Source organism: Acomys minous (assembly GCF_964271855.1).
Source record: "Acomys minous genome assembly, chromosome: 4".
Lineage (NCBI taxonomy): Eukaryota > Metazoa > Chordata > Mammalia > Rodentia > Muridae > Acomys > Acomys minous.
The window spans coordinates 22,517,902-22,533,619 of NC_140486.1; positions in this window are offsets into that span (position 1 = coordinate 22,517,902).

Here is a 15,718-nt window from a genome sequence, read left to right on the forward strand (position 1 = left end):
GTACAAACGTTTTCACGCACCTTTCTCAACGCGTCTCCTAGTGTTAACACCCTATGTGGCTGTAGACAATGAAACTTCCAAAGGTACCACGCCACGTATCAAACTGTGGATTCTATGTGCCTTGTGACTGTTTTGTTTTGTTTTTTCAGGAACGCCACATTTGTGTCTCTAGGTCCTTGTCAAAAGCCCTGCTTTCCATCTGACTCTCAGGGCTCCTTAGATTCCCCTCTCTGTGAGAGTTCTTTCCTTGCCTTCATCCGTGCCGAAACGTGACAGCTCCTTTGGGGACATCCCCAGTCTGAGTTCGTTTGATGTTTTGAATGGTTAGATGAAGAATTTACATTTGACAAGAATCCAGTGGAAGTGACGTTTGGGCAAACTGTCATCAGGTTGGCTCAGGAGGATGCGACACCGACAGCACTTGTTATTCCTGATGCTCTTCCATCACAAGACTGATGTGGAGTCATCTAATTCCGACCTGCAGGTCTTAGAGTGGGAGGTGGGATATGCCCAGCTGAGAGAAGGCCTGCGGGTCCTCTGTTCGCATTCCCAATTATTGTAGGGTAACGTTGACTGCAGGGAGATTTCTGGATGAATTTAGAAAACTGCCCCACACCAGCATGTGCTTCTATGTCCTTTGGCAGCATGAAAGTTTAGAAGGAGCCGGTCTCAGGACCAGCACAGGACAAATCATCGAGGGAGCAGAAAATTGGCTTGGCTTGTGTTTCCTCAAAAGCAGAGCCTGACACTGAGGCTTTGATGCAGGACTTTGATGAAGGAGGCACAGTTCGGAAGCAGAATAAGGGAGCAGGAGGACCAGGACCAAGGCGGAAACCTTAACCAAAGGTGACACGTCGACAAGCCAATCCCCACAGTGGCAGATCAGAGTTCAATCCCATGGAGAAGACAGGAAAGGGTAGAGGGAAAAAAATATGACCCTCAATCCCAGCACTCAGGAAATAGAGGTAGGAATACAGTGAACCTGAGGCCAACGTAGGCTACGTATATTGCGAAAGCCTGTGTTTAAAACAAAACAAGCAGGGCTGGAGAGATGGCTCAGAGGTTAAGAGCACGGTCTGCTTTTCCAGAGGTCCTGAGTTCAATTCTCAACAACCACATGGTGGCTCACTATCATCTATAACGAAATCTGATGCCCTCTTCTGGTGGGCAGGCACACATACAGGCATGACATTGTATACATAATAAATAAATAAATCTTTAAAAACAAAATAAAACAACAACAACAAAACAAACAAGCCGGGCCGGGCGTGGTGGCACACGCCTTTAATCCCAGCAGCACTCAGGAGGCAGAGGCAGGCAGATAGCTGTGAGTTCGAGGCCAGCTTGGTCTACAAAGAGAGTCTAGGACAGCCAAGGCTACAGAGAGAGCCCCTGTCTCGAAAAACCAAACCAAAATAAACCAGTGGCTGGAGATGCCTGCCAGCATCCACCCTCAGCACAGCAACATCAAACAAACAACATGTAGCATGCAGTTATTCATCTAGAATAGAAACAGAGGGGCTATACACTAGCTGCTATGGGTTACTCATTGAGAGGGAGTCGGTTGGTATGAATTCCCTACTCCTTTCTAGCTGCCAAGAGCACAGAACCATTCCCAGAAAGTTTTGGGCACAAAGGTACAGCTAGCTACTGGTGTCTGGATGCTGGTCAGAGCACCCTGACTGATTCAATAGCCCTCCTTTGCTCGGTAGCCTATGGGCAGGCCACCAACAGTCTGATGTAGATGGGGTGGGGGTGTGGAGGGGAGTGGAGGAAAGAGGGAAGGGAGGAGCAAAGGGAGGAGGGAGAATGAACTTACAGCCTGCAAGGAGAATCTTCTCTATGGCTTGTCCTGAATTCCAGCTGAGTACCCCCACCCCCACCCCAAGGCGAACACTGTTTGGTGGTGAGTCTTCAGCCCATGTGTTCCACGTGTTGAGAAAAGATTGCTTCTCAGTCAGGAAGGGCGGAAAGCACAGGAAACAGGCAGGGCACAGGTGCCAGCTTTGCCCATGGCAGGCCACATACCCTGCGTTTTCAGGAAGCCTGTTCCTGGGTTGGTTGTGGTCTGGACTTTGGTTCTAATTAACAGGCTATCTAACCTCAGGCTATCTGAGCCCATGTGAGCCTCGGTTTTTATAATTATACGATGGCGGCACATTACTTACTTAGAGGTGGGCTCGTGTTCATAAGAGTCCGAGTGCAATGCCCACCACAAACGGTGCCAGCTCTGGCGCTGTGTGTGAACTCTGAGGATGGCAGGAAGGAAAGGAGCCAGGTACCCAGGCTCGTATCTGTGAAATCTCCAGTGTGCACTCTCGAGAGGGAGACAGAACAGCTGGAAGATCTTTCAACATCCCTTCCTTTGTCTTACTGATTGACAGTTGTCAGCAAAGCCTCTTGTACCTAACCCACTGGGATCTCTTCCATCTGTCGGCCTTAAAAAAAAATGGCCTTAAATGGGAAACCTCACTCAGAGTGTTTAACTACTTACCAAATAACCAGCAGGGTAGCGCGTCTCCACAGCTGTCAGCAGATCCTGGAGTGGCTTGAGAGTTAGGCAGACAAGTTTCTCGTCAGGTGATGCCAAATAGGCCATCTCAGGCCCCTGCGTTTCCTAAGCAGTTCACTATTTCTGCTGAGTGTTGTCAGTAAAGAAAGCATTCTTTGGTGGGGGCGGGGAGGCTGCAGAGGCAACAGAAAGGAGCCATGGGTGGAGCAGAATGTGTTCACTGCCGTAGATTCACAAGAAAAGTCACAAGAAAAAGAAGAAGGAGCTCAACTCAAGGACTCTGAAGTCTGAGCACCCAGGATGAGTCACCTGGGTTCTGGCTTCCCATGGCTTAAGGGGTTTTTAATGTCTTGTTTTCCTGCTGCCGACTCACTCTTCCGCCTTAGATACCATCTCCTTGGCCTGGCCTGGCCTGGTCTCCTTTGGGGAATGTCTAGAGGTCAAAGGATATTGTTACCCTAGTAAGGAGCGTGTCCTTGCAGATGCCCAGAAGTTGTGTCATGGACTCTTCTATCTTGATGGTCTTTGGGGACTATGACCATTTTTGTTCTCAGATGCCACCTGTGCCACCAAGGATGGCTTTGGATCTCTCTCCATTGAGGATCCATCCACTCCGTTGACTACTTTTTATGCTACAGGTCCTGCTTGTTGGACCAGTAAACCTTGGCTTCATGGTAGTTAGTGAGGTAGACTAAGGAAGGTGCTGTTGAAAAATGGGCAGAGCAGTTGCTAAGTAATGGTGGCCAGAGTACAAGGCCTGGGATGTGTCTGAAGTCAGTTGGCTGCAGGACTTTTTCATCTGGGTGATACTAGCATCAGGGACGGCCCACAGGCATGCCAGGGGTTGTCTCCCGAAAGCCCAGTGGCCTGCGCATCTAGGGACCACATAGAATCAGAGGCAAACCTGTGGAGGAGTCTCCTGGGTGGAGGACGTCAGCTGTGGTTGAGAGTGGGTTGCAAGGCTCCAAGGGAAGTTTCAAAGTCCCATAAAGATGATCACGTGATCTGTAGTTCTGGTGAAGCGGAGCTACAGAGTCTGTTGTCTGCTTCCTGATGCGACTTGATGGGGTGGGTCGGTGGGGGCTTCCCTTTTCTGAGGAATAAGGGAGTGGGGATGAGAAGAAGAGGGAGGAAGGGTGGGGCTGGGAGGAGAGGAGGGAGAGGGCTACAACCAGGATGTAAAGTCAATTAATAATAATAATAATAATAATAATAATAATAATAATAATAATAATAATAATAAATAAATAAAGACACTAAAGTGAAACCTTGCTTTACTGGGGTGATAGATACCGGTTAGCTGTGCCTGACAAATCAGCTGTGATGAATAAAAGTTCCGTGTCACTGAGGTGAAACTTCTGGGAAATATTTCCCGTCAGCAAGCACATAAAGAAGGGCAAGGCTGCATCTCATGCTAGTAGCAAACATGCTAATGTGTCAGAGTCCCTCACATGGTTCTGGTTTTGCTGATATAAAAGAACTTCAGGCAGTGCTGGGACTGTGGGATGACCAAGCAGCAGCCGTGGAGTGGAGCCAGCCTGAGCAAAAAAGATAAACTATGTTTGCTGTGGCAGGGGTGGGGGTGGGGGGTTGAGGGGTACGGGTGGGGGTGGGAAAGAGTCAGAGAAGTGCAGCTTCCTAGGCCCTGGGGGGCCCAGAAGATCATTGAGTGAGTCCCAAACATTAGACAGTGGCGATCTGTTTCTGTTAATAATTGTGGTGGTGCACCCAGGATGCATAGGCAGGTGGATCGCTGTGAGTTCTGAGGCCAGCCTGGTCTACAAAGCAAGTCCAGGACAGCCAAGGCTAACACACAGAGAGACCCTGTCTCGAAAAACAAAAACAAAAACAAACAAACAAATAAAAATTGTGTCCTCCCTGGTTCCTTCCTCTTGGGATTAGAATTCTAGCTATCAGCTGATTTTCTCGAAGGATAAGAATTTCTGAGTTGGCAGGTGCATGGGCCACAGAATAAGGTGGAGAAGTCTTGGGTTCTGCCTGGGCTTCCTTAGTGGGCCTGGAGCTGCCCAGATGCCTCCTTTCCGCACGTGCCTCCCTGTGTCTCATCCCTACGTCACTTGAGGCTAGAGCAGAGCAGGCCCCATCACCAATGGAGGAGGCTGGTGGACAGGGCAGGAATGAGCCCTGGGCAACGCGCAGAAATCCCACTACCTGGTCCAGGACACACTAGACCTCGCTACCTGCTCCTTGCTGCCAGACTGGACATGCCCATCCTGTGGACTAGGGAATGAAGAAAAGAGGTAACCCTGGACCCAAGCTTTCTCTTTCCTTCCCCCTTCACCTCATGACAGATGGAACAAAGTGTCTCCAAGAAAGTCATCACTCAGCTGCCTTTTCAAACACTGAGCAGATTTAGATTCTTAGACTGCCAAACCAAAAGCTCTGCCATTTTTTAGTCAGGAGGCACGGACAGCACCCCATTACAACCCTGTGTGTTGCCAGATGCTTTGTGGCTCCCCTGGCTTCTACCATGGCAATCCTCAGCCTGGTAGTGTCCTTACCAGGGAAGCTGGAGATTCAAGTCTTATTAACAAAAGAATTTAGAAGCAGACTCAGAAGTAAGCTAGAAGACAATGTTAGCAGGCTGTGAGAGGAAGTCAACAGGGCAGATGTAAACCTTGGCAGCTGCTGTGAGGTGGGAGATGAAGAAGAGGACGAGAACAAGCCATGCCGTTTGAGTTAGGCACCGGGAAAGATGGCATGGTTAGCAATGGAGGTCAGTAAGCCCCCGGATGGCAGGAGAGGTGAGCTTCAGAGAAGGTGAAAAAGTCCTGAGTGTCAGGGAAAGCATGCTTAGGCTTTGGGTAATATTCAAAGGGAAGAGACAGAAAGAAGGAAAAGAAAAAAAAAAGTCATTCTTTTCTGAATTAAAATGATGCTTAGACAGCCGGGCGTGGTGGCGCACGCCTTTAATCCCAGCACTCGGGAGGCAGAGGCAGGCAGATAGCTGTGAGTTCGAGGCCAGCCTGGTCTACAAAGTGAGTCCAGGACAGCCAAGGCTACATAGAGAAACCCTGTCTCGAAAAACCAAAAAAAAAAAAGACGCTTAGCAGGGGAGGTTTGAAGAGGGTGGGTACGTGGAGCGAGGAGCTTCTGGGAAGCAGAAGTCCACTTATCCAATTAAAGTGTAATCACTCCTATGCCTTAGCAAGTCAACTAGCAGAATCAGATCTCCCTGGGTCAGGGGGAGGTCTTCTGGCCAAGGGATTGGCAGGCACAGCTGGGGTAACTTTTTTCTTAGATTTTTGTTTTTGTTTGTTTCTCTGTGTAGCCCTGGCTGTCCTGGACTCACTTTGTAGACTAGGCTGGTCTTAAACTGAACAGAGATCCACCCGCCTCTGCCTCCCCAAGGGCTGGGATTACAGGTGTGCACCACCATGCCCGGCTTAGATTTATTTTTATTATTTTATGCATATGAGTGTTTTGCATTCATGTATGTCAGTGCACCACACATGCTGGTGCTTGAGGAGGTGGTGAGCCTCCAAGTGGGTGCTGGGAATCGAACCTGGGTCCTTTGCAACAGCGTCAAATGTTCCTAACCCTTGAGCCAACTAGCTCCTGGATTAACTTTTAAGCGAGGAGACAATGGTATATAATGTTCTTTCTTTTCTTTTTTCTTTCTTTCTTTTCTTTTCTTTTCAATTATTTATTTATTTATTTTTTGGCTTTTTGAGACAGGGTTTCTCTGTGTAGCCCTAGCTGTCCTGGACTCAGTTGTAGACCAGGCTGGCCTCGAACTCACAGTGATCCACTGCCTCTGTCTTCCAAGTGCTAGGATTAAAGGCATGTGCCACCATGGCCAGCTGGCATAAAATGTTCTGGTCTTTGAAGCAGATCAGCATGTTTTATCTCCATCCAGTGTTGAGATGTTCCATCCTTTGTCCAGAAGGCCTAAGGAAGGGCAGTTGCAATGGCTTCCATTGTTGTGTTACCAGGGAAATGGGAGATGGGGTTCAAAGGTGAGGGAGGGGTCCTATGAATGCCCCCCAAAGCTACTCACTGTCTAGCTACCTAGTCTCTCCTCAAGGGCAGAGACCCTAAAATCATTTAGGAGATAGGCTAAAATTAGGGGAAAGCAGAATCTGTTTTCACCACAAAAATCCAGAGAGCCAGATTCCAAAGCAGCTAGCCAGAGGGCCTGGTGTCTGGTCTGGATTGGTGGCCACGCCCTCCCGGCAGAGGTTAGTCACTAAAGGGAAGTGAGATTAGGAAACCACACCAGACACCAGAACTCCCTTCTTGAACTTCTGGCCTTTGTCTGGGACAGATCCTATGATAGTTCCAGCTTCTGGACAGGACAAAAATGACAACTCCTCACATCAGGGCTCCAGCTCCTTGAAATGAACAGCCAGTTTCTACCTCCCTGTCTTACCGCTGTGGCCTTAAGGGATACATTAGGCATGCTTGTCACTGCCCCAACTCTGAGTGTGTGTGTGTGTGTGTGTGTGTGTGTGTGTGTGTGTGTTGGTACTAATGGTGAGTGCCCACTGGTCTCCCCAGTGGGTGGATTGGGGAGGCCACTAACTCAGCTCACAACTGACCATAGCTGAAGGCCAGGAGTGCTGAGGATAAAAAGCCTCAGTCTAAAGCAGCATCAGCCGGGTGTGGTAGCGCACGCCTTCAATCCCAGCACTCGGGAGGCAGAGGCAGGTGGATCGATGTGAGGCCAGCCTGGTCTACAAAGTGAGTCCAGGACAGCCAAGGCTACACAGAGAGACCCTGTCTCGAAAAAACAAAAACCAACAAACAAAACTAAAGCAGCGTCATTTTTCAACCTTCCCAATGCTGCGACCCTTTAATACAGCTCCTCATGTTGTGGTGACCCTCAAAACGTAAAATTATTTTGTTGCTACTTTCTAACTGCAGCTTTGCTGCTGTTATGAATCGCAGTGTAAGTATCTGATATGTAGGATCTGATATGTGACCCCGCCCCCCCCACTCGACCCACCAGTGGAGAACCACTGCTCTAAAGACATGAAAATGAATATTTAGGTTGATGCAACAAGAAACAAAGAGAAAATCCCAAGAGAATAACAACATTTCCCCAAAGTCAGAGTAGTCCCATGGCTTCTAATGGCGAGAGCTAGGAAGACTTCTCAGCTGCTGATTCCCAGAATGAGTTCCCCACTGGGGAGACTTCCTGGCCAGAAGCTAGAGAGCGGGTCATATTTCCTTTTTAAGGTGGCCAGGGAAATAAAGGTCAGGTATGGCTGACTGGCTCATGGTTAGTCACTAATGAGGGACTTAAACTTTCTCAGTCGCCTATTACACACGAACTCTGCCAAGGGAACAACCAACGATACGCCCAAAGCTGGGGTGATCCCTAAAGGCCCAGATGAGAGCACAGGCAGTCCCCACAGAGCCACGAGTAACCAGTACCTGTGGAGACATTTCTGTCCACTCTTGACACCTCCCACTTGTACAGACAAATGACAACGGACGTCTACGACAAAAACCCTAAATAGATAACAAAGGGAGAAAGAAAATGCGTAGCACAAATCCATCAGCTACAAATCCATCAAGCCTGGGACTGAGAGGCTCTTTTTAGTTTCATGATAAAGTGCAGCCCACTGTTGATACAGCAGATGTCCCTGTCACTAATTAGATGGCGGCTGGTTCCCCGCTCACAGTGCAGTGGGCATAGGCTCCTGAGAAAGGTCAGAACCAGGTCTAATGAACAAGGGGAGGTTAATTAAAGCTGTGTTGTTCACAGCTGTCTGGTGACTTGGATACATCACCATTTATAACCCTTTTACTTTTCTACTATTTTTAATTTTTGTTTTTAGGGGCTTGACACATAGGTACTTTATTATTAAAAATAAAACAAAAACAAAAACAAAATCCCACCTACTTCATTTGGTACTTCTTTGTACAAGATTGGTTGGGCCTGTATTGTAGTGGTGAGGTAAGGGAGGAAATCTAAGCTCTAGCCTTGCATGGAGTGGAGTACAAAGCAAGTTCAAAGCCAGTTTGGGCTATGTAGACTTGGTTTCAAAATAAAAATCCAAAAATGACTGGAAGGTCTGGAGAGATGTCTGAGAGCTTGTTCAGAGACCTGAGGCTGCCTCAGTGCCCGTGTTGTACAGTTTATAGCTATTTCTGACACCAGCTCTAGGGGGACCAATGCATTTAGCTTCTGTATGCTCCTGAACTTGTGTGTGTGTGTGTGTGTGTGTGTGTGTGTGTGTGTGTGTGTGTGTGCGCGCGCGCGCGCGCACATGCATGGCACACACAACATGTAACTAAAAATAGTAAGAATAAATCTTTAAATATGTACATGTTCAAAAATGCTTGATGATTCAGTTTAGTGATTGGGCACTTACCACTATTTATGAGGGTTGGGTCCAGCCTCTAGTACTATCAGAAACCAACCAACGAGCCAACCAGCCAGTCAGTCAACCAACCAGCCAGCCAGCCAGCCAGCCAACCAACCAACCAACCAACCAACCAACCAACCAACCAACCACCCAACCACACAAACAAACAACTAACCAGCTAACAAGTCAACCAACCAACCAACAGAAGCCCTACCACACACATACAGAAAGCAAAGCAGAGGATAGGAATAGAACATCACACCTTATTTCTGTGTCTATGTTTTTCTCTCTGTCCTTTGGCGTCAAGAGATACCAAAGTGTTTCCAGGGATTCCTCCACAGAATCTCAGCCCAAGCCAAAGTCCCTTAAAGAGCTGGTGAGGAAAGTTAGGGTGGAGAGGGAGAGACAGGGAGAAGGTCCCCTTAGGTGGCCATACAGCCCGAGAGACTCTTGATTTCCTCAGGTACTTTGTTGACCTAAAAACAATGTCCCTCCTCCCCACTAAGGTTGAAATAGGGAGTATGTGAAGGAATAAGTGAGGCAGTGCACGAGGGTTAGAGTTAGGGCAGTGGGATGGCTGTAAGGTAGGTGAGAGAGGGGACAACTCAGGGAACCCGGTTACCTCCCCGTGGGAAAATGTGTCTCCCTGTGCCAGTAGGGCAACACCCAGCACCTCCCCTCCTGTGGGCAATCTGAGGCCAGGCCCTCCGGGAGGAGGAAAGATAAATAAGACCCACCTAAGACAGTACTAAACACAGGCAGTCAGGAAAAACGTGCCGCTACCATCTCATGCATAGTCATGTTGGGGCACATATATGCTCAAAATGATGGGATATATATGCAAATGTCTGAAGTTATGGACCAATCGGGGCCAGGATCCACCCACTTTCCATGGTTGGGGATTGACTCTTCCTGTCAACTAGTCTCATAAAATAGAACTCTGGAAAAGAATTCGGGGTGTTTGAGTCACATGCGCTCTGGCCCCGTCCTACTCTGGGGAGTATACTATATGATTTTTACTATCACATCTCATAAATCTGTACATCACTACTGCTTTTCTGTGGGTTGTTCAGTTGTTTGTTCAAGACACAAAGAATCTGGACATCATGTCATGGAAGAACCCCAAGCCCCTTCAGTAACATCTGGATGTGTGCTCCTGCCTCTGGCTGTCCCAGTGACCCGAGAGAACAGCTGCATGAAAATTCACCAGTCCAAGCGGTCAGAGTTAAAGCATTGCTGGCTCACCGAGACCCATGACTGTTATGTAATTTGTCTTCTGGTAGTTTTCGAGCCTCATGGGACCCCCTAGCTCAGGGCTGTCCCCAGCTGTACATGGCCCAGGAGCATGTAGTCACCAGTGAGGCCTGCATCGGTGGTCTGCATCAAAATCCAGGCTCCATCAGGTATTACTTCCTGGTCACAGGAGTGATAGTCCCCTGCTCTGTGACATGAAATTAGGATAAGCATCTGCAGAGTGCAGGCCTTAGTGACGCAAACACCTGGCCCTGGGCCAGGCCTATAGGATGCACCTTCTGCTCTTAGCCACTGGTATCATCAGGGCTCAGGTTCTGTCTTCTTCAGTTTTCTGGCTCATGATGGCTACGTACCTAATGACACCTAATGCTTTTTATTGCTTAAAAACTCTGGTCAGGGGCCAGGGAGGCAGCTTGGTTAAAAGCGTTTGCTGTGAAAGTCCGATGACTTGACTTTCCTCCCTTCCTCACCCCAAGTTTAGCTTCTTATTGAATATGTTAGCAAAAAAGGTTTGATCCAAAGACCAAAGCACATGTCCTCATCAAACTTCTTGGCTTCTTCCTTCTTTGTTTCTTCTTTCTTTCTTTCTTTCTTTTTTTTTTTTTTGGTTTTTCGAGACAGGGTTTCTCTGTGTAGTCTTGGCTGTCCTAGACTCGCTTTGTAGTTCAGGCTGGCCTCGAACTCACAGCAATCCGCCTGCCTCTGCCTCCCGAGTGCTGGGATTAAAGGTGTGCGCCACCACGCCCAGCTGTTTCTTCTTTCTTCTCAGTTAGGGCAGGAGTGGTGGTGGTGGTGGTGGTGGTGGTGGTGGTGGTGGTGGTGGTGGTGAGGGGGAGGAGGACAGGACAGCCTGTTGGTGTGGTTTCAGCTCCTGGGGCTGGCCCACCAGCCCCTACACTACAGATGATGCTCTCAGTGTTTACATCCGCTATGGCCTTTGCAAACAAGCCCAGTCAGAAGGGTTCTATTCAGCATCAATAGCAGCTGTGTTACCGAGAGCATTGCTCTTATCTGCCCTTACCATCGCCTTGTAGTCCTGCAGGAAGTAGCTGCAGGGGAGCTGAGCTCCCAGATAGGCCAGGAGCAACAGCCAGCCATGCTAGTCACCAGATGGAGTCCCCACCCCACTGTGGCAGAAGCTCCCTCAGGAGGATCAGGATCAAGCCGGTTGGCAGCAGCTGGGGAAAGGGGCCTGCCATCCTTCACAAAGGGGAAAAGGAAGAACTGCCTTCATAAAACTGTTCTCTGGCATCACACATGCTTGTACATACATGCGCACACACGTGCACAAAGTATATAACCCAGGAGTTAAGTGTGATGGGTTGTGGAGGTTGTGACAGGAAGACGCTGATTGAGGCCAGATTGGGGTGTGTTGTGAGAAGGCCTTTAATTAGAGACCAGAAAATGGAGGTCAGTTCACCCTTAGGGAGTCTTCCCAAGGTGCCAGCTGCAGAAACTGTAATGTGACACCAGGTGTCCTGAGGGCCCCTGACCCTGATCCACAGGGCCCAGGTTTCTACAGCAGACGTCATCGCACAACCGGAAATTATGTGCACAACAGTGTCGGCACAAAAACCACAACTCTCCTCTTAAAAGCGACAAGAGGTTGTTTATTCTGCAGCCATTTTGAGTGATCATGGCTCAGGAATACAGATTTAGGTTACCCCAAATTCTATGTCCCAACGTCGAAGCAGTTTCATGAAGCTTTATAGTTTTATAAAACAAAGAAAATCATAAATAAAGGCAAGTGGTTTCTTGTTGTTGTTGTTTTTGTTTTTGCTTTTTCAAAGCAGGGTCTCACTACGTAGCCCTGGCTGTCCTGGAACTCATTTTGCAGACCAGGCTGTCCTAAAACTCACAGAGGTCTGCCTGCCTCTGCCTCCCAAGTACTGAGATTAAAGGCACGTGCCACCAAGAAGAGACTTGATACCCTATGAACATATACAGGGAGAGGTAATCCCCCCTCAGGAACAGTCATAGGGGAGGGGAATAAGGGAAAATGGGAGGGAGGGAAGAATGGGAGGATACAAAGGATGTGATAACCATTGAGATGTAACAAGAATAAATTAATTAAAAAAAAAACACGCACGTGCCATCATTCCCGGTTCCAAAAGATTTCTATTAGTCACTAGATACGAGCTCAGGCAGAATTTGGCTGCTCCAGAGGGCTAGAACTAGCCCAAGATAAGACGATTCACTCGTGGACCTGCACCATCCCAATCTCTCCACAGTGCTCAGATTCTAATCAACCAACCAGTCTCTGCAGACACAGCTTCTTTTCTGGAGTCTTCCTTAACCGGCAGCTTGCACTGCCCTTCCAGAATCAGGACTGACCTTCACCCGGTGTTAATTACATGCCTGGAAACTGCGCACCCCACCCTCCCCTGACCCCGCCATTGTACACTACAGACGAACAGACAACAGGACTCTAGTTCCTTCCCAGCCCTGTGGCTACTTGCTGGATTCAACCATCATTTTTCCTCCTGTGGTTTAGAGTTAATTCATGTACAGCATGTAAAGCCCTTTCTTACCACTCTCGTTGGGGGGGGGGGAACTAGTCTGCTACTGAGCCCCAAGCTAGCCCAAGCTACACAGTAGAATGCCTTAAGAAACAAAACAAAACAAAACAAAAAAGAATAATTATAACTTCCCATTCGGGGCTGGAGAGATGGCTCAGTGGTTAAGAGCGCTGTGTGCTCTTCCAAAGGACCCGGGTTCAATTCCCAGCCACCACATGGCAGCTCACAACTGTCTGTAATACCAGGTCCAATGGCAACACCCTCACGCTAAAATAAAATTAAATAAATTATCAAAAACCAAAGCAAAACAAAACAAACTTCCCATTCACTTTCTGCACTGGCTACCTTCTTCTTTCTTTTTTCTTTGCCTCCTTTCTTTTTTCTTTTGTGTTTTTGACACAGGATCTCACTATGTAGCCTCTGTTGGCCTGCAGCTCGACATATAGACCAGATGGGCTTAAAAACTCACAGAGACCCACCTGCCTCTGCCTCCTGCGTGCTGAGATTAAAGGCGTGTGCCACCACACCTGGCTTGTACAGGTCATTGTCCACAGGGTAATTTCTGAGGACTCCTAGTTGAGCAGGAGTCTCTGTGTGGCCCCATACATGAGGAGACAGAGGGAAGATATGACTGAGGTACTGAGTTCAGGTGTCTGGAAACTTCAGAGGCGCACAGTGACCCGCAGAAGCCTGCTCCCATCTAGGAATTACTTCTGTTTTTTTTTTTTCTTCTCAGCGATGATGTCACTCTTTAGGTCTGTGCCTTGAGGCTCACCATGCTTTTGCTCCTCATCTTTGTGTATATGTGATATGTGTGTGTACGTGTGCGCGCAGGCCAGAAGACACCTTGCCGTTTGAGGTAAGGTCTCTCACAGAACTCACTACTCACTGATTGGGAGGGTGGGTGGCTTTGATCTGGGGATCTGCTATCACACTTGACCTTTTTGTTTGTTAGTGTGTGTTCTTGATCTGACTCAGGTCCTCAAGTGTGTGGAAACCACAACAACCGAGCAGGAAAGCATCAACACTATGAAACTGCACACTTAAAAATAGTTACACGGAGCCGGGAGTGGTGGCGCACGCTTTTAATCCCAGCACTTGGGAGGCAAAGGCAGGCTGATCTATGTGAGTTCAAGGCCAGCCTGGTTTACAAAGTGAGTCCAGGATAGCCAGGGCTACACAGAGAAACCCTGTCTCGAAAACCAGAAAAAAAAAAGTTACAGGAGTGCTTTACCACAGTTAATGAAATAGTGGGACACTGAGATAGCTCAATGCATAGAGAAAGGTTTAAATATTTATTTGTTTGTTTGTTTGTTTATTTATTTATTTCCTTCTTGGCGGCAGTAGAATCTTTGTGAGCAAGGAAAGAAGAGGAGCACAGAGCACCTGCAAAGCTGGCCCAAGTGCAGCTCACCTGCAAGGGCGGCTTCACTGTGCTTGCAGTTCCGAAGGCTCCTCAGACCCTCCTCATGCCTCCCTTTTCCCTCCCATCCGCCTCGCCCCCTTACTCTATTGACCCAAGTGTGTGTGTGGCAGTTTCAGTCATGAAAAACAAACAAACAAACAAAAAACCAAGTGCCTGGCATTGTCCTTAGTGGGCCAGCCGAGGACAAATACAAAGCCTGTGCTGCCCCCTGCCGGAAATCTCCTCTCACAGCAGTCTAAAAACTTAAAAGCACTTTCTCCAACCAGATCTAGCTGGTTCCCCAAAGGGAGTAAGGGCCCCAAGGCCAGCCACTGCAGGCTATCAGGATGGCTGCGAGCTTCAGCTGCATCCTGGGGCGGCTCTAGCTCCAACTTGATCCGGTAGTGGGAGCCCTGACTCCCGCTGGCCTCCTGCATTGCCACACCCTCTTTCTTTAAAAAATAAGCCCGTCCAGGTCATTCCTGGTCAAGTCATCAGGGTTTCTGAAGAGTCTGCCTGTTTCTTAGGCTGTTAGAGCCTCTGTAGCCTGAATAGATCCTTTAACAGTCCCACGGTCTGTGACTAGATCCTTTAACAGTCCCACGGTCTGCCTGATCTCCTGCAAAGTCGGGCTGCTGCCAGGATTTGTATCAAGCTCAGCATGAAACCCAAAGCCCTTGGTGTCTGGTTCCCATCGTATTCCATGTTTAATTCCATCTCTACCGGTCAAGATTTCCAAGAGGCCATGTGCTATCCACTCAACCAGCCTAGACTCCCGCTGCAGTCCTGTTTCCTACTTGTGAGACATTAGATGCGCGGCCTCTACAGCCTCAAGATCTTCCTCTAGGAAGAGGATTATAGTAACAGAAACAGGTTTCTTGGGCTTCTGCAGTCCTAGGCACGAAGCAGGGAGTGTGCACACGAAGGGTTAATTTATTTTTTTGTTTTTTATTTTTTTTATTTTTTTTGAGACAGGGTTTCTTTGTGTAGCCTTGCCTGTCCTGGACTCACTTTGTAGACCAGGCTGGCCTCGAACTCACAGTGATCCACTTGCCTCTGCCTCCTGAGTGCTGGGACTAAAAGTGTGCGCCACCACGCCCGGCTTAAGAAGGGTTAACCTTCACTCCAATTTCCGTGCTAAATGGTTGCTTGAATATTCACGAACAATAAGCTCAGAGCAGCTTCGTGACTTGAACTCCAGCGACCTCTACTTTCTTCTTCTTTTAAGAATGTTTTTATCTTATGTATATGAGTGTGTTGCCTCCATGTATAGTTATGCACTGCTTCCAGGAGGCCAGAAGAGGGAATTGGATTCCCTGAAGCTAGAACTACTTTCAGTTGTGAGCCGGCATGTGGGTGCTGGGAACTGAACCCGGGTTCTCCCTCTGGAAGAACAGCCACTGCTCCCATCCAGGTAACCACCTCCCTAGCACCAACCCTCATTTTTAGCGGACCTCTTCCAAATATACCACAACCAGCCCTGACCTAGTTATCGCTCAGAACTATCAGCACTGTCTTACCTTCCAGCAGTGATTTTTGACAGTAAGCGTACGCATCCCTTCAGCTCTAAGTGTGCGTGGTTTTACACAGCCAGTTTGGGCCCTTACTTTTTCTTGGCTCATTAGATTCTTCTAGCTTTAACGTTATTACACTATTGAATTTATATGTTACTGACATTTTTAATTCCTTG